This window comes from Dendrobates tinctorius, unplaced genomic scaffold (assembly GCF_039654945.1).
Source record: "Dendrobates tinctorius isolate UK_male_01 unplaced genomic scaffold, ASM3965494v1 ptg000546l, whole genome shotgun sequence".
Taxonomy (NCBI): domain Eukaryota; kingdom Metazoa; phylum Chordata; class Amphibia; order Anura; family Dendrobatidae; genus Dendrobates; species Dendrobates tinctorius.
Window position 1 is genome coordinate 486032 of NW_027362204.1, and position 20801 is coordinate 506832.

Sequence of the window (20801 nt, forward strand, 5' to 3'; positions counted from 1 at the left end):
TCATTCCAGCACTGAAACTGACTGAGTAGTGATCCTGTGCTTCCATCTGTGGCAGTTCAGCACCGATCACTACACCTCACACCACAATGGTGATAGCACTGTCACATGTCCTCTATTACTCATGGGTGTAATGATTGCAATTACAGAGGGTGCAACCGGGTCCATACTGAAGGGGGACCCCCACGTCAGGTGTATGTGCATCCAAGTGTGTTGCACCGTGGAGATAGCAGCTGACAGTGACGTGCACGGCAGGAACGTTATCCCATAAACACATGCTGAAGCAAAATGATGTTTAGTTACAGCATAGATCAAGCTGCCAAACTTCTCTTCATGCCTCTGATACAGGTGAGGAGGGTCACATTGCGACCCCTGCAGTGGTGGGACAAGTTCTGATTTTTTTTTCAATCTGCTTGTCGTGGTACCCAGGGGATGTGTTGTGACCCTAATCACTTTATTTCTGCTGCTATGTCATGTAGCAGCAGCTTACAATGATTTTATGCTGCACAACCTGTGCCATGGCCAAAATCATTGTGTAACCCAGAATCAGTATATAATGCAGTGTACTGTAAAGCCGAATAAAAAGATTTACAGGACTCCATGGGAATCCAGTTAGGGTCATGGAAAGTTACACATTTGGTCAAGAAATAGTACACTCTTGTATTACATGCCACATTCAGCCAGGATGCTTGTGTCAGAATAATCAAGTCTGTGTATTATACACTGATATATATATATATATGGACACATGTATGCAGCTGTTTTTCATATAGAAATGTAACCATATGAATATAGATTGATGTAGATACATGGCAAAAAAAAAAAAAAATATAGCAGCACTCCAGGCATGAGATCGTGAAATAAACTGTGGTCTTTATTCACCCAGATATGCGCGACATTTCAACTTTTCAAACTGTGAACCTTTCTCAAGCCATCAACATTCACAGAGTATAAGCACAGTACATATAGGTTACACTGTATAATCAGTGATCAATCAATATACATCAGGAAAGAATAGTTGATATGTACAGGGCCGGCTCCAGGTTTTCATGGGCCCTGGGGAAATGGTCTCAGTGGGTCCCTTTAAGACATACCACGATACACAGATACGGCAGAGAAATATAGGTATAGAACAATGCCAAAGATTTCACTTACTTCTTACATTACATGAGTAATAACTATTTAGCTCAGAAACCGGACAGTTTAGTCCTCTATACAGTATTATTATTTATTTATATAGCACCATTGATTCCATGGTGCTGTACATGAGAAGGGGTTACATACAAATTACAGATATCACTTACAGTAAACTAACAATGACAGACTGATACAGAGGGGAGAGGACCCTGCCCTTTCGGGCTTACATGCTACAGGATGGTGGGGAAGGAGACAGTAGGTTGGTGGGTTACAGCAGTTCCGGTGTTGGGCTCCAGTATTATGGGTTCCACATAGCTCTCCATACAGGATCGTGGGCCCCATATAATGCTCCAGTATATGATGGGCCCCATACAATGCTCCAGTATATATGAGTCCAATATATTGCGCCAAGCGTAAAAAAAATGAAATGCTCACCTCTCCTCGCTGGCCGCTGCTCTGCTCCAGACTCCTCAGCATTGCAGTCGTCCGGCTTTTTGCACTGTGACTGTTCAGAGAAGAGGGAGCACACTAGTCACATCATCGCACCATCTGACCTGAAACATCCCAGAGTGAGAAGATGTGGAAGACACTGCAGCGGAAGAACAGGGAGAGGTAAGTATTACTAGTACTTGGGCCCTAAGCAAGCGGGGGGGCCAACTTGTGGGTGCTGGCACCGGTCCCCATAGCGTGCTGGTGTCCCCAATGGTGAGTGGGCCCCCCAGCCTGCTCAGGGCCCTGACACTTACCCAAGAGCTGACGCTGGCCCTGCATATGTATACAGTGCAATAATATCAATCTCCTCATGAGTCATTAAGCATATAACAATAACTGATTTTCATCCTGTGCCAGTTCACAGGTATTGTGCATATAATATTAAAACCTTAATTGCTTGATAGAGATAATGTGATAACACAAGTGTTATAATTAATGATTGCTCATATAACTGCTGACGGTAGTAATATACATAGAATGTGCTCTAGGCTCAAGTGTGATGTCAGTGATCCCAGCTACTCACTACACCAGGGGCCTAGAGGTGGAGGGGGCACGCCAACACCAACGACTATATCAGCTGGATGCAAGTCCTTGGAGCCACATTCTGCTGAAATGTTTTGTGGTGCAGGGGACCCGCTGGCTCACTGAGCTGCAATACATGCCAGTGGCCTATCAGAGACTGGTAGCTGACGTTGGCGTGCCCGTGACTGGTGACACATGGCATCGACATCATGCACCATGGCGAGGATGCTGAAGTCAACTGCAGCGGCTGTAGAAGCGAACACCAGGCAGCGTAGGGGGAAGACGAGTAGTATTTTTTTATGTATTGGAGAACAGAACACATTATCCCAGGAAGGGGCACACTATCCCAGGAATGGTCCCAGTATGGGGGACATTATCCCAGGAAGGGGCACACTATCCCAGGAATGGTCCCAGTATGGGGGACATTATCCCAGGAAGGGGCACACTATCCCAGGAATGGACCCAGTATGGGGGACATTATCCCAGGAAGGGGCATCCCTGATTACGTACCATCCTCTTTAGTTATGTATGGGACAGTCCCCTAATATGTTGCGTCCTCTGTTTTTATGTACATTATTGTCCCATTATTACAAAGTATTATATCTTCTTATATATAGCACCGTTCTTTACATATTGCTTTCTTGTTATTTTTGTTAATCACAGCGCTCTCTCTTTACTACAGTGTCCTCTCTTGTTAGATATAACATGACTGCTGATGGTGCAACATCTCACCAGTTAATCATACTTTGCTATCAGAAAAGAAGCTTTACCAACTTCCATCAGCAATCACTTCAGTTTTTATATAACAAGAGTGGATACTATAATAAAACAGGATGCTCTAAATAACGAGATTCCGATATGTAAGGGATGGTGCTGTACATAAGAGGGCATCATGTAATAGGGGACAGTAATATTCATATTGAGAGGAGACAAATATCTGTAGCTTGGTTGCCATAAACATAGAGGGGCCCAAACATTTTTTTTGCACAGGGGCCCCAAGCTGTCAGTGTACACCCCGGCACTGACTGATTTGCACATGCTCTCTTCTCTCCATCAAGTTGTGTGGCGCCATATTAGATCAGGGAGCTGCCCTCAATCTGTGCATGTCTACTGCACTCAGTTATATGTACCTGCCATATTGGAGTGGGGAATGCTCACACTCCGGCACAGGCTGTATAAGCTTGTAGATAATTTGAAGATTGCTCTGGTTTCTCAATAGTAAAATATAGGCAAAATAAGCAGAATTACAGATATATCTAGTATATAAAAAAGATGGTATGGAAGTAATAAATAATAGTATAGGAAGAAGAGCCACCTTGTTTGAACAGGGACCTATGTGAACAAAGGGCAATGGCCACATAGCAGATGGAAACTGCAGATACATTGAATCTATCCAGTCTGTTTCTGGTATAAGAAGAAATGGGTGCCATTCGTGGCAGACTACTAGTTAGTATCCAGATGGTTGTCTGTATCTCTCACCCATTATATGTATTATAATTTAGTGCTGTCTACCAAATTGACAGACACCCATCTATGGGTCTCATCCCTCCAGTGTGACAAAGGATGGGCCATGTATATATGGAGGATACTGGGTCGATACTCTGAAGCGTGCTCTCGTTTGCAGTGTCAGTTTTGTATAGTGCTGCTTTCTTTAGAGGATACTTTAAGCGATATAGATCTATATTTCTATGAGTGCATAAATACTATTATATAAACCCACACAATGAAGGATTTCTTACTATCAGACATTAGGTAGCATTCACACAGGCAGGGCTGTCAACAGGAATTTTGGAGCCCCATATTCTACAGTCCCCTGCCCAGTCTTGGAAAAACTCCACTTCTGCATCACGTCCTCACCAATCACACATTAGTAGTTCCCATCGAACACCAGATCACATACAGCCATCGATTTTTTTAAGCCCCACCACAAGGAAGACTCTTTTGATCGGGCCCTACTCTATTAAACATTTCTTAAAATATTCAATGCTCTTTAGGTACATTTTTAAAAATGACTAATACCACATACAAGGAACAAATTCTGTCATACCATGGCTGGACCACATATTACCACAATATAATGACCAAATAATATTACATACAAGGGATAAATGCCACCACACCATGACCAGACCACATAGTGACCAGATACTACAATACTGATCATTAATTTAAAAAAAACACAATACTAATATTACCATAAGGGCCATTATACCAAAGAGCTCTGTATATACAGTAGTGTAAGTATACAGGTAATACAGGGATCACCAGTGACATTATACACAGTCCCACTGTCTAGTCTTGGAAAAACTCCACTTCTGCACCATGTCCTCACCATTCACACTTTTAGGGTATGTTTCCATGGTCCGGAAACATTCACTATTTGCTGTGGATTGGACGCTGCGTACAGCTGCAGCATCCAAATGTTACAGCATATTGGAGGGGATTTTATGAAATCCTGTCTCCACTATGCGTGCAGGGCTGCATCCGGCGGCCCTGCGTATATGGACATGCAGTGCGTCTTTCCTGACCGCAGCATGTCTATTTATCTTGTGGAGACGCTCCATCTCCGCAAGATACAGTCATGTGTTAAAGTTTGGGCACCCCTATTAATGTTAACCTTTTTTCTTTCTAACAATTTTGGTTTTTGCAACAGCTATTTCAGTTTCATATATCTAATAACTGATGGACTCAGTTATATTTCTGGATTCAAATGAGGTTTATTGTTCTAACAGAAAATGTGCAATCTGCATTTAAACAAAATTTGACCGGTGCAAAAGTATGGGCACCCTTATCATTTTCTTGATTTGAACACTCCTAACTACTTTTTACTGACTTACTGAAGCACTAAATTGGTTTTGTAACCTCATTGAGCTTTGAACTTCATAGCCAGGTGTATCAAATCATGAGAAAAGGTATTTAAGGTGGCCACTTGCAAGTAGTTCTCCTATTTGATTCTCCTGTTTAGAGTGGCATCATGGGCTCCTCAAAACAACTCTCAAATGATCTGAAAACAAAGATTATTCAACATAGCTTTTCAGGGGAAGGATACAAAAAGTTGTCTCAGAGATTTAACCTGTCAATTTCCACTGTGAGGAACATAGTAAGGAAATGGAAGAACACAGGTACAGTTCTTGTTAAGCCCAGAAGTGGCAGGCCAAGAAAAATATCAGAAAGGCAGAGAAGAAGAATGGTGAGAACAGTCAAGGACAATCCACAGACCACCTCCAAAGACCTGCAGCATCATCTTGCTGCAGATGGTGTCACTGTGCATCGGTCAACAATACAGCCACTTTGCACAAGGAGAAGCTGTATGGGAGAGTGATGCAAAAGAAGCCGTTTCTGCAAGCACGCCACAAGCACAGTCGCCTGAGGTATGCAAAAGCACATTTGGACAAGCCAGTTACATTTTGGAAGAAGGTCCTGTGGACTGATGAAACAAAGATTGAGTTGTTTGGTCATACAAAAAGGCGTTATGCATGGAGGCTAAAAAACACAGCATTCCAAGAAAACACTTGCTACCCACAGTAAAATTTGGTGGAGGTTCCATCATGCTTTGGGGCTGTGTGGCCAATGCTGACACTGGGAATCTTGTTAAAGTTGAGGGTCGCATGGATTCAACTCAGTATCAGCAGATTCTTGACAATAATGTGCAACAAAGTTGAAGTTATGCAGGGGATGGATATTTCAGCAAGACAATGATCCAAAACACCGCTCCAAATCTACTCAGGCATTCATGCAGAGGAACAATTACAATGTTCTGGAATGGCCATCCCAGTCCCCAGACCTGAATATCATTGAACATCTGTGGGATGATTTGAAGCGGGCTGTCCATGCTCGGCGACCATCAAACTTAACTGGAATTGTTTTGTAAACAGGAATGGTCACAAATACCTTCATCCAGGATCCAGGAACTCATTAATAGCTACAGGAAGCGACTAGAGGCTGTTATTTTTGCAAAAGGAGGATCTACGAAATATTAATGTCACTTTTATGTTGAGGTGCCCATACTTTTGCACCGGTCAAATTTTGTTAAAATGCAGATTGCACATTTTCTGTACAATAAACCTCATTTGAATCCAGAAATATAACTGAGTCCATCAGTTATTAGATATATGAAACTGAAATAGCTGTTGCAAAAACCAAAATTGTTATAAAGAAAAAAGGTTAACATTAATAGGGGTGCCCAAACTTTAACATATGACTGTAAATAACCCTGTCTATGGGTACGATGCGGTGATTCTGCATATGTTCAATGAACACATGCGGTATCAAGTCGCATACAAAGGGGGGCGGCACTTTGGGCAGAGCATGTTTCCGCTTTGCCCAAAGTGCTGCCAGTATGCCCCGTGGAGACATACCTTATAACAGTTACCATATCACATTCACAGCCAGCAGCTTTTGTTTTGGCCAAAAGATTTTTTTAAGCCGCCACCACAAACAGCAAGGTAAACTGTTTTGGCCGGACCCTACTCTAAACTATTAAACATTTCTTAAAATACCTAATAATCTTTTTAGGTACATTTTATTTATTTTTCTGTAAGTATGTGTCAAACATTTTTTAAAATTACTAATAATACCACATTCAAAGGACAAATACCATCACACTATGACGAAACCACGTAGTGACCGAATAATACCACATAAAAGGAACAAATACTGTATTACAATAGCCGAACCACATACAGTGCCTTGCGAAAGTATTCAGCCCCCTGGAACTTTTCAACCTTTTCCCACATATCATGCTTCAAAACATAAAGATACCAAATGTAAATTTTTGGTGAAGAATCAACAACAAGTGGGACACAATTGTGAAGTTGAACGAAAGTTATTGGTTATTTTAATTTTTTGTTAAGATTCAGAAACTGAAAAGTGGGGCGTGCAATATTATTTGGCCCCTTTAACTTAATACATTGTTGCGCCACCTTTTGCTGCGATTACAGCTGCAAGTTGCTTGGGGTATGTCTGTATCAGTTTTGGTACATCGAGAGACTGAAATTCTTGCCCATTCTTCCTTGGCAAACAGCTTGCGCTCAGTGAGCTTTGATGGAGATCGTTTGTGAACAGTAGTTTTCAGCTCTTTCCATAGATTCTCGATTGTTTTCAGGTCTCGATTTTGACATTCTAACACCTGGATACGTTTATTTGTAAACCTTTCCATTGTAGATTTTGCTTCATGTTTGGGATCATTGTCTTGTGGGAAGACAAATCTCCGTCACAGTCTCAGGTCTTTTCAGACTCCCAACAGGTTTTCTTCAAGAATGGTCCTGTATTTGGCTCCATCCATCTTCCCATCAAATTTAACCATCTTCCCTGTCCCTGCTGAAGAAAAGCAGGCCCAAACCATGATGCTACCACCACAAGCCATGATCCTGCCACCACCATGTTTGACGGTTAGGATGGTGTGTTCATGGTGATGAGCTGTGTTGCCTTTATGCCAAAATGTTCAATTTTGGTTTCATCTGACCAGAGCACCTTCTTCCACATGTTTGGTGTGTCTCCCAGGTGGCTTGTTGCAAACTTTAAATGACACTTTTTATGGATATCTTTGAGAAATGGCTCTCTTCTTGCCACTCCATAAAGGCTAGATTTGTGCAGTGTATGACTGATTGTTGTCCTATGGACAGACTGTCCCACCTCCGCTATAGATCTCTGCAGTTCATCCAGAGTGATCATGGGACTCTTGGCTGCATCTCTGATCAGTCTTCTCCTTGTTTGAGATGAAAGTTTAGAGGGATAGCCGGGTCTTGGTAGATTTGCAGTGGTATGATACTCCTTCCATTTCAATATGATCGCTTGCACAGTGCTCCTTGGGATGTTTAACGTTTTGGAAATCATTTTGTATCCAAATCCAGCTTTAAACTTCTCCACAATAGTATCATGGACCTGCCTGTTGTGTTTCTTGGTCTTCATGATGCTCTCTGTGCTTCAAACAGAACCCTGAGATTATCACAGAGCAGGTGCATTTATACGGAGACTTGTTTACACACAGGTGGATTATATTTATCATCATTAATCATTTTAGGAGAACATTGGATCATTCAGGGATCCACAATGAACTTCTGGAGTGAGTTTGCTGCACTGAAAGTAAAGGGGCCTAATAATATTGCACGTCCCACTTTTCAGTTTTTGAATTTCCCCAAAAATTTAAAATAACCAATAAATTTCATCATTGTGTCCCACTTGTTGTTGATTCTTCACCAAAAATGTATATTTGGTATCTTTATGTTTTAAGCATGATATGTGGGAAAAGTTCCAGGGGGCTGAATACTTTCACAAGGCACTGTAATGTCCGAATAATATTACATACAAGGGATAAATATCGCCACACCATGACCAGACCACAGTGACCGAATACTACAAAACTCATCATTAATTAAAAAAAAAAAAACCACAATACTAATATTACCATTATACACAGGAACTCTATACATAGTATGCAGTGTATAGTGTAAGTGTACAGTTAATACAGGGATCACTAGTGACATTATGCACAGGGGCTCTGTATATAGTATACAGTGTACAAGTAATACAGTGATCACCAGTGACATTATACACAGGAGCTCTGTATATAGTGTCGGTGTGCAGGTAATGGTGATCAGCAGTGACATTATAAACAGGAGCTCTGTATGTTGTATGCAATACACTGACTCATCAGTGAAATTTGTTTTTGAAGTCCTTCAACTTCTCTTTTTCTTCTTCATCCAGTGCAGACTGACATCACTTCTTCCAGCCAGGACTCGTCTCTGCAGAAAATAAGCACACAGTGCTCAATAGCTGATCACTTCCATAGCACATTCCCCAACTTCTACTCTACTATCCCAGCCCCCATATGGCAGCTTTCAGTAGAATAAAAGCTTCTTTTTACCTGGCCGCGGTCCAGCAGCATCCTCTTCCTCATTCATTTGATGCGCCAGTGCATGGCAATGACATAACATGCTGACATCAGCTGCCGGCCTCTGATTGACTGGCAGCTTTAAACTATTGCCGTGCAGAAAGCTATAGCTGTGCATAGATTTTAACTTATTGTGTGTCCTCGGACATGCGTTCCTTTACTGACCTGGCCGAATCCTGCCCCTGGAGCCCAGTAAGAAGAAGTACACCGCCCCTCTCTTTGCTTCTGCTCACCATGCTCCATACACTAGTAAGGGCAGTAATGCTCTTATGGTGGCTCTGCACACAGGCACAGGTTTCTTGTGGAATAATGTGACATTTTTTCCACAGGTTGTAAAGGACCAAAAAAACAAAACCATAAGCATAAATCCCTAGCCTTATCCAGGGGCTGACTACACAATATATACCCTGGCTACTCAGGCACGGCTGAGCTAGTCTCAGTTCGGTCAAACAAAACAGCTATTGTCCACAGTAACCAGTGATACTTGCAGTTTGGTGCACACAGCCTGTGCAGTTTCTCTTCAGCTCCACTATCACCCACTCTGGTCAGCTTTTCCCAAGCAGATTGACTAATGTGAGCACCTAGCCCGATTATATGCAGAGCAGCCAGGTGCTAATAATCAGAGCCTGCAGAGTTTGGGTTTAACCCTGTCCTATCTGGCTGTGCTACAATACTCACTGTAAGTGAATATGGATCTGTATCAGTCGTTATTCATATGGTTACATTATTCTTAGCTGCCTGTAAAACCTCACAATGCACTAAGCTGATACAGAAAAGCATAATATACACCTTAGCTGTAAAGCCGAAAAAACTGGTCAATATAGGATATGGTGATAATAATGTAAACAGTATTGATCAAGCAGTTGGTGTGTGGTAATCAAGAACAAGATGAAAAGCAGGTTCACATCCAGATTAAACAATAGTGTGACTTTATGTATTTCTATGCAGCAGCTGCTCCGCTCCTGTGTGCCGGCGGCAGCGCCTGGTGTTAATGCGAGAGACTCATGCGAGTTTCTCGCATCACATACGGTAGTGTTATCCTGGCCTAATAGTTATAGTTTATACTCAGCACATCCTTATTATAGGGGTTTTCCACCCAGTGAAAATGTTTAGTCACCAGTGCTGATTACTAAAAGAATGCAATCTTCAGATTGGACTTTATTAGGTGGTTGAAGCACTTGTCACACTTCAGTCTTTTGACGTCAGTCGAAATCTGCCCTTTTTTGAAAAAAACGGATCTTTTTTTAGCGGAATCCGTTTTTTTTCTCATAGACTTGCATTAAGGACGGATTGCAATGGATGGCCATCCATTGCATCCGTCATTTGACCGTTCCTTCGAAATTTCAGCATCCGTCGCCTGGATACAACGGACATAGTAACGTTTTTTGTCTGCGTTGAAAAGACGGATGGTGACGGATCCGTCGCAGTCCGTTGTTTGCTATAATGGATGACTATGGGTGGCAGATCCGTCACCGTCCGTCACATGACGGAATCAAGTGATGGATTCCGTTTTTTAAACTGAGCATGCCCACAAGATTTTTCATTCATTTAATTTAACTCAAAAAGCCGTTCTGGCACAGCAAAATTGTCTCTCTCTCTCCTCCTTTAAATTCCAAAATCTGCAACTTCGACGGATCCGTCAAAAAAACAGATCCGGTGCTTCAGTTTTTAGCCAATCTTCACTGGATCCATTTTTTCACACTTTGAAGGATTTTGACTGACGCCAAAAGACTGAAGTGTGAAAGAAGCCTTAAAGGGGTTGTCTAAATCCCCAAGTCTGCATTTACTCTTTGTCACTCTATATGACCGCAGACTTGTGAATCCTCACACTGTACACACTGCACACTTTGTGGATTCTTTGGTTCAGAGCTGGGAATGACGGTCAGTTGGTCTCGTGACTGCGAGTAGTCAATATGCATACACCCGGCCCAGGTACAGACTGGGACTGAAATTCAGCCCTGGCATTTGAAATCATACAGGCCCATGCTGTTCATATCCCCAAGCACCAGATGGAATATATTACTAATATTCCCCTGGATGGAGCAAAGCAAGAATTACAACATGACCAATATTTCTAATGATACCCGTGGCCTGCTGGGATAAGCGACGGAGTCGGCGACTTTGTGCTCCGTCACAACTCTTAACAGTATGGGTGTCTTGAGAACACCAATTCTGTTTACAACGTAGCAGGCAATGTTGGCCCATGACCAGACAGGCCATTCTGCTATTTGCTAGAATTGCCAGATGGCCAGTCCAGCTCTGACCCGGCCATATTCACACTTGCAATATACTTACTAGTGACATATAGCGTGAATGCAGACTCGTGGATTTAGACTAGATAACCCCTTTGAGAAAAATGGATGAGAATCTGGTTGGTAAAAGCATACTTACAGTCATGTGTCAACTGCTTGAGCTCCCAGTAAAGCTGAATCCAAACATTACTCTACTCAAGTCTCAGAATGATTATTTAACCTGCAGAGGGGTGATCAGTATTACCTGACTAGACAACACGTCTAACTTGGGCTCTGTTACATGGACTAGATGGATGACTGTGATTATTCGTCCTTTAGGATGATCCCCAAGATCAGACAATAGAGCAGGTGGAGGCGTTGGTCTGCTCCTATCATCAAAATGTACCTTTCAGGTTATCCCTCAAGTACCCTCACTTGTCTTTCCTTCTTTTGAGGTCCATGCCGTCAGACTCTTCACCCCCTTCTCCATGCGAGTGGCGGTGGTATATCGTCCTCCCGGCCCCTCCCTTCAGTTCCTGGATCATTTTGCCACTTGGCTTCCACATTTTCTCTCCTGTGACATCCCTACCCTCATAATGGGAGATTTCAATATCCCCATTGCTCTTCCACTCTCCCCATCTGCTACTCACCTTTTATCTCTAACCTCCTCATTTGGCCTTTTGCAGCTTACTAATTCTCCAACGCATGAAGATGGAAACTCCCTCGACTTGGTCTTCTCTCGGCTTTGTGCAGTGGATGATTTTGCAAACTCCCCTCTCCCGCTCTCTGACCACAACCTTCTTTCATTCTCTATCAAGAACCGCCAGGCTGCTCAGGTCACCCCCACTGTCCATATTTATAGAAACATACAGGCCATTAACACCCAGAAACTTATGAAGAACTTGCAGTCTTCATTGGCCCCTATCTCCTCCCTCTCATGTCCTGATTCTGCATTGAAGCATTACAATGAAACACTTCAAAGTGCCCTGGATGAATTTGCTCCTCCTATACCAAGAACACCACAACACAGACGGCGACAACCCTGGCACACCCTGCAAACACGTTTCCTGCAGCGGTGCTCCAGGTGCGCCGAAAGTCTGTGGAGAAAATCCAACCTACCCGAAGATTTCATCCATCATAAGTTTATGCTTCGAACATACAACACTGCCCTTCACCTCTCAAAACAAACCTACTTCAACACCCTCATCACTTCACTGTCCAATAACCCTAAAGTTCTCTTTGACACTTTTCATTCTCTACTCAACCCAAGAGTACAGGCCCCAACCACGGAGCTTCGAGCTGACGATCTGGCCAATTACTTCAATGAAGAAATTGACCAGATCCAACAGGAAATTATCTCCCAATCACCTCATACCATGCACTGTCCTCCCTCCCCCACTGCATCTAGCTCACTCTCTGATTTTGAACCAGTCACAGAAGAAGAAGTAAGCAGGCTCCTTGCATCTTCTCGCCCAACCACTTGCACCAGTGACCCATTTCCGTCACATCTACTCCAGCCCCTTTCCCCTGCTGTCACCCCTCACCTAACTAAAATATTTAACCTCTCTCTCTCTTCTCTTATCTTTTCCTCCTCATTTAAGCATGCCATCATACATCCACTAGTTAAAAAACCATCCCTTGACCAAAACTGTGCCGCTAACTATAGACCTGTTTCTAATCTTCCCTTCATCTCTAAACTCCTGGAACGCCTGGTCCACTCCCGTCTTATCCGCTATCTCTCAGAAAACTCTCTTCTCGACCCTCTCCAATCCGGTTTCCGCTCTTTACACTCTACTGAAACTGCCCTCAATAAAGTCTCTAATGATCTACTAACAGCTAAATCAAAGGGTCATTACTCCATGCTAATTCTCTTGGATCTCTCTGCAGCATTCAACACTGTGGATCATCAGCTTCTCCTCACTATGCTCCATTCCATTGGCCTCAAGGACACCGTTCTCTCCTGGTTCTCCTCCTATCTCTCTGACCACTCCTTTACTGTATCTTTTGCTGGCTCCTCTTCCTCTCATCTTCCCCTTACTGTTGGGGTTCCTCAAGGATCAGTCCTAGGCCCCCTCCTCTTCTCTTTGTATACTGCCCCTATTGGTCAAACAATCAGTAGATTTGGTTTCCAGTACCATCTCTATGCTGACGACACCCAATTATACGCTTCTTCTCCTGACATCACGCCAGCCTTTCTAGAAAACACCAACAATTTTCTAAATGCTGTGTATAACATCATGTCCTCACTATGTCTGAAACTGAACCTGTCAAAGACTGAACTCCTTGTGTTTCCTCCCGCTACTAATGTACCTATACCCGACATTGCCATTTCCGTGTGTGGTTCTACTATTACTCCCCAGCAACATGCCCGCTGTCTTGGGGTCATACTTGACTCTGAGTTTTCCTTTGTCCCCCACATCCGATCACTGGCTCGCTCTTGTTATCTGCACCTCAAAAACATTTCAAGAATTCGACCCTTTCTTACTTTTGACTCTGCAAAAACTCTGACTGTTTCTCTTATTCATTCTCGTCTCGACTATTGTAACTCCCTTCTAATCGGTCTCCCTCTTACCAAACTCTCCCCCCCTCCAATCTGTCTTGAATGCTGCTGCCAGGATCATATTTCTCACCAATCGTTACACCGATGCCTCTACCTTGTGCCAGTCATTACACTGGCTACCCATTCACTCCAGAATCCAGTACAAACTTATTACCCTCACCCACAAAGCTCTTCATGGCTCAGCATCACCCTACATCTCCTTCCTTGTTTCAGTATACCATCCTACCCGCGCCCTCCATTCTGCTCATGACCTGAGGTTAGCATCCTCAATACTCAGAACCTCCTACTCCCGTCTTCAAGACTATACACGTGCTGCGCCAATTCTTTGGAATGCACTTCCCTGGTCAATACGATTAGTCCCCAATCCCCACAATTTTAAGCGTGCCCTGAAAACTCATTTATTCAGACTGGCCTACCGCCTCAACACATTAACCTAATCTATCCCTATGTGGCACAGCCAAAAGTTTTTTACCATAACCAGGTTCCCCGCATCATGTTCCCACATGCTTTATGCTTCCATTAGCCCTCTGCATCTGAACTGTTACACACTTAACATTATGGCTGGTCCATATGTGGCGCCCCTGAGGCTTCAGTCGCCACAGAGGTACTGCACCTTCTCCTAAGGTGTGGTACCCCACCATCCAGGTAGGGTGGGAACTCCCTTCCACATTCCCACACCTGCACCCCACACACAGGATAGTTCAGCAGGGACCCATCCATGCTTTATGCTGGAAAGGTCATAGGGTGCCTTTTGTTGTTCCTTGCTTCGTAACACGAAAGGTGCTGGGGAGGCGGGTGGAGTTAGATATAAAAGAGAGGGAAGGTGTAGGATTTCAGGTCAGTCCGCAGAAGAAGGCAGGCAGAGTAGGAGAGAACAGCCACTCGGTGAAGAGTGGGGATCCCTGGAAGAAGGAATGGAGGAAGGAGTGCTGCAGCTGCCCCAGTGAACTGGGGCAGTGAAGGAAGAGAAGGAGAAAGAGATGTAGACTGGAGACTACAGATTCCATAAGAGAGATAGAACAGATCGGAACGAAGGAGAATAGAAGGATGGTGGGAAGCAGGTTGAGAAAGAGAGAGAACCCTTCCAGTCCAGAGCGCAAAGGCAGGGGCCCGGTCCCCGAGGTTGATTGGATCTTTATGTCCGGCAACAGACACCGGAGGAGTAGTGAGCCACCAACGCCTTACTCCCATCGCAGACTTGGGACACAACAGCACTTGGATAGTGAGCCGGGACGCAGAGCGGAGCCCCCCAAGCAGGCTACAGCTGTCTGTCATACAAGTAGAGACTAGGAACACCTAGAGAGAGGCATTCCAGGGTAACTAAGTACTGGAGTGCTTCGAACCTAAAGGCGCATTTGAGGAGTCGTTCAGTAAGGCACATATTGGCGGAGTGTGGAGAGGAGAATACTATCCTGCCTGGAGGTTGACTGGGGCCCTGACCTGAAGAACACAGTGCGGAGGCAGGCAGTTGTGTGAACTGCAAGCAGTGAGTAAAGCTTTGGAACCGCATACTCTGGTGTCCTCCAGTTATTCCAGCACCGCTACACCTGGGTACCAGCATCTATACTATTCTGCGCCTCTCCTCATCCATTGCACCTACACTGCCCTGGGACTACAGCTCCACCTGTGGAGAGCTACATCATCTTTGCTGCACCACACCATCAGTCCCAGTGGATCTGCACGCAGCGTTGGCTTAACATCTTGCTTGCCAAACACCACAGGTGGCGTCACGAACTATTCCAATAAACTTTAACATCATTAACATCACCGCCATTGATATTGGTCACCCAGGGCCACGGAACGGGTCACCACTGCTGTGACACATTCCCCCTGACACCAGCCCGGTACCGAGTACCCCGCTGCCCTGGGTGTGAGGGGCGACCCACATACAATCAGGGTAACTGTTACCACCCACCTTTCGTGTCTCCCCTTTTTTCCTCATAGATTGTAAGCTTGCGAGCAGGGCCCTCATTCCCCTTGGTATCTGTTATGATCTATGTGATTATTGTTATGCTGTAATGTATATTGTCTGTACAAGTCCCCTCTGAAATGTAAAATGCTGCGGAATATGTCGACGCTATAGAAATAAAATTTATTATTATTATTATTATTATCTTTTTTCACCTTTGATCAGAAGCCTGTCTAACTGAAATATTATTGTGAAACCAGCATTCTTAAAAGGGGTTGTCAACATTTATCACAGTGTGTCACTCTATATGACTGCAGATTTGGGAATCCTCCCAGCAGGTGCAGCTGTCAGGATTTTACGGTGCTGAGACCAAGCGGCCATATGCGATACGCATATATCAGGCCACATTGTGAGACACATCTGGCCTCGTTCAATACAAGTACTGTATATTGAGTGAGGTTATGCAGACTGGTCAGAATATGGCTGTCCGCATGCATACCGCATATTAACAGTCACGTGAACGCCTGTTCCCGCCGGCGATGGAGAATCCTCACAGCTTGTCTAGTCATATAGAGTGCAGACTTTGCCATAAGCCTGGACAACCCCGTTATGGGTATGTGCACATGGTCAGTAATTAGCAGCACTTTGGACACAGCAGATGTCCGCTGCATCCAAAGCGCTGCCGGCTATTGAACGCAGGTGATTCCGCCTGTGTCCAATACGTTGTACTGGTGAAATTTATCTTGCGGAGACTCGTGTCTACGCAAGATAAATAGACATGCTGCGGTCTGGAGAGACATGTGCGTCTCTGCAGCCGTCTACGGACATATAGTGAACATGGGATTTCTTGAAATCCCATCCACTATGCTTTAACATCTGGATGCTGCGGCTGTACACAGCGTCCAAGCTGCAGTGTTTACTGATAGTGTGCACATACCCTAAAAAATAATTGTTCATAACTACCCTTCAGTATACAAGCAGTATTACTGTTTCACACTGTCCTCACGCGGTTCCATCACATACAGCATCCAAAAAAAGAATGGTGATCTTTGCAGGGGCTTATTGTGATATGACCTCTGGAAAATCAGTCCCTATAGAAATCATAGCATCTCTTTGACAAATAAGCTCCTGGTGCAAAACTTGCTGGAGGACTGGCCACTTTAAGAAGGGGAAAATCTAATTATGATAACTCATATCCCCAGTCCCAGTAGGCAGCCTGCAGCCAGTTCTGGACCAGGGAAGGGAAAAGGCAAGGGAATCAGAACATATTTTCATGTAGGCCGGGGTCACACTTGCGAGAAACTCACACGAGACTCGCACCTCAATACCCGGCACTGCTCTGGACTGGAGTGTGCAGCTGCATGTTTTTCTATGCAGCTGAACGCTCTGGTCTGAAGCTCCGGTGGCAGTGCCTAGTATTGAGGTGCCAGTCTCGTGCGAGTTTCTCAGACTGTGTCGACCTAAAAGGAGGGGAAGGTAACCCCTTAACGCATTTCCTCAGCCCCTCTTAACCACTATTAATCAAACACTGAGATCAAATGATGGGTGAAAGTCGGTCACAGCTTTATTAAACTTCTTTTATAAAATTTAACAACCTTTTGTAAACAGGCACTTAGCTTTCTTAAAACGCGCTAGCCGCTCAATGCCCTGCTCCATAGACGCAGGCAAGTCAGCCGGCAAGCCGTAGCTTCGTGCCATAACTTCTCCACCGCCGTGACTTGTAATAACTACGAATAAAAGAACGAAATAACATAACATCAGCAAATTTGTAACAAAAAGGGGAGGGAGGGTGGGAAAAGCACTTCCAGGACCGCAGTGAACGGAGGAAGAGGAAGGGCTGCTAACGTCCAAGGACTTTATATACGTAGGAAGGGGCTGTGCTAATCCCTTCTTCATCCCAATTGGCCCCCCCATACTTAAACCCCACCTCACTAAATCATGGAAGGGCAGCTGTCATGCCCGAACCAATCAGGGGTAAGGGGAGGGTAGGAAAGGCACACCCAGTCAGTGGCACTTTCCTTAATCAGATCCGTGCCCACTACAAGTATGACCCTGGCTGTATACTTGTTTCAGGGCTGGGAACACTCACCCAGACCCGAACTTAAATGGAAGCAGGCAGCAGCCGAGATCAGGCATGCAGGTAGGAGCTCCAGCTGTCCCTGATACGTCCTGGTGCTGCACTGCAGGGCTCGACTAACAGCAGGGTTGTAGTTAGAACGTATGGGCTCCTTCCAGATCCTGACTACAACCATACATTCTAGCTGTCTCAGTATGGAATGCACTAGAGCAGGGGTGGGTAACCCGTTTCTTGGTGGGGGAAATTTGTACCATCATTCAGGGGCCACACAAAAATGACCACCTTGAAAATTACCCCGGTATATTTAGTCAAACAATCAATTGCGGTAACTCACCCTTAATGTGACGGCTGGAGCTGCTTCTCTTTGGTGCATTTGTAATGTTAGGTGGTATTGATCATGTTGCTTCTCACAGCTGCTTTTCCAGGTTTGTGACGGCCAGGAGCGCAGTCAACTTTTTGTCATAATAAGTTTTGTAAATCATGGGAGACGCCGAGACTACTGTATATACATCACATAGGTAACACTGAGACAGCTGTATATACATCACATAGGAAACACTGTGACAGCTGTCTATACATCACATAGGAGATGCTGGGACTGCTGTATATATCACATAGGAGACGCTGAGACAGCTGTACATGCATCACATAGGAGACGATGGGACTGCTGTATATACGTCACATAGGAGACGCTGGGACTGCTGTACATACATAACATTGAGACTGCTGCATCACAGGAACCTCTGGGGTCATATAAATTACAGGAGGGACTGGGGGCATAGATGTCACAGGAGAGGCTGGGACATATTCATCACTGGGGAGGCTGGGAGGAATAGACATCACTGAGGGGCTATATACATCACTAGGAAGCATCGTCAGCCCTGGGGGTATATATGTCCCTTGGGAGAATATACATCACTGGTGGGGGCTACATACATCACAGATGGGGGATATACAGCACTGGGGGGATATACAGCACTTCTGGGGTAAATGCAGCACTGGTGAATATACATATCAGTTAGGGGCACATACAGCCCTGGGGAGGATTTACAGCACTGGGGGAGGGGGGATATACAGCACTGGGGGGTACAGGTATTGCCAGGCAGGCACATAAATTACCGGGTAGGGCTCATAGATCACCGGGGGGACAGAGATCACCTGGGGGGCACGAAGATCACAGGGGGCACAGAAATCACAGGGGGATACAAAGATCACAGGAGGGCACATAGCTGGGGGGCACATAGCTGGGGGGGACAAAGATCACAGGGGGCACAGAGATCACATGGTAGCACAAATATCACAGGGGGTACATAGCAGGGGGGCACAGCGATCACAGGGGTCACAAAGCTGGGAGCCACTAAGATCACAGGGGTGTACATAGCTGGGGGGCACAGATCACAGGGGGCATAAAGCTGGGGGAGCAGAGAGATCACATGGGGAACAGATCAGAAGGGGGCACATAGCTGGGGGCACAGGGATCACAGGAGGACATTTAGCTATGGGACACAGAAATCACAGGGGGCACATAGCTGGGGCAACAGAGATCACAGGGGGCACATAGCTAGGGCCACAGACATCAGAGTGGGGCACATAGCTGGGAGCACAGAGATCACAGGTGCACATAGCTGGGAGGCACAGAGATCACAGGAGGACATATAGCTATGGGGGACAGAAATCACAGGGGGGCACATAGCTGGTGCCACAGAGATCAAGGGGGCACATAGCTGGGGCAACAGAGATTACAGGGTGGCATATAGCTAGGGCCACAGAGATCACAGGGGCTCATAGCTGGGAGCACAGAGATCACGGGGGGCATATAGTTGGGGGACAGAGATCACATGGGTGCACAGAGATCATATTGGGGAACATAGCTGGGGGGCACATAGCTGGGGCCAGAGATCACAGAGGGGTGCATAGCTGGTGCCACAGAGATCACAGCGGGCATATAGCTGGGGGAGCAGAGAGATCACATGGGGAACAGATCACAGGGGGCACATAGCCGAGAGCACAGAGATCACAGGGGTACATAGCTGGGAGGCACAGAGATCACAGGGGGCATATAGTTGGGGGGACAGAGATCACATGGGTGCACAGAGATCATATTGGGGCACATAGCTGGGGGGCACATAGCTGGGGCAAGAGATCACAGGGGGCATATAGATGGAGGGCACACAAATCACAGGGGGTACAGAGATCACAGGGGGCACTTAGCTAGAGCCACAGAGATCACAGAGAAGCCACATAGCTGGGGCCACAGAGATCACAGGGAGGCACATAGCTGGGGCCACAGAGATCAAGGGAGGGCACATAGCTGAAGGGCACAGATATCAGTGGGGGAACAGAGATCACGAGGAACACATAGCTGGGGCCACAGAGATTACCGGGGGGCATATAGATGGAGGGCACACAAATCACAGGGGGTACAGAGATCACAGGGGGGCACATAGCTAGAGCCACAGAGATCATAGAGAAGGCACATAGCTGGGGTCACAGAGATCACAGGGAGGCACATAGCTGGGGCCACAGAGATCATGGGGGCACATGGCTAGGGCCACAATGATCACAAAGGGGCATATAACTGGGGCCACAGAGATCACAGGAGGGCACATAACTGAAGGGCACAGAAATCACAGGGGGAGCAGAGATCACAGGGGACACATAGCTGGGGGGCACAGGGATCACAGGGGTCCATATAGCTATGTGCACAGATCACAGGGGGGCACATAGCTGGGACCACAGAGATCATGGGGGGCACATTGCTGGGAGGCACAGATCACATGGGGGCATATAGTTGGAAGGGAACACAGATATCACATGGGGCACAAATCTGGGGGGCACATAGCTGGGGCTACAGAAATCGCAGGGTGGGCACATAGCTGGAGCCACAGAGATCACAGGGGGGACACATAGATCACTGGGCGGCACATAGCTGAGGGGCACAGATCACCAGCAGACAGGCACAAAGCTGCAAGCACAGATATCTC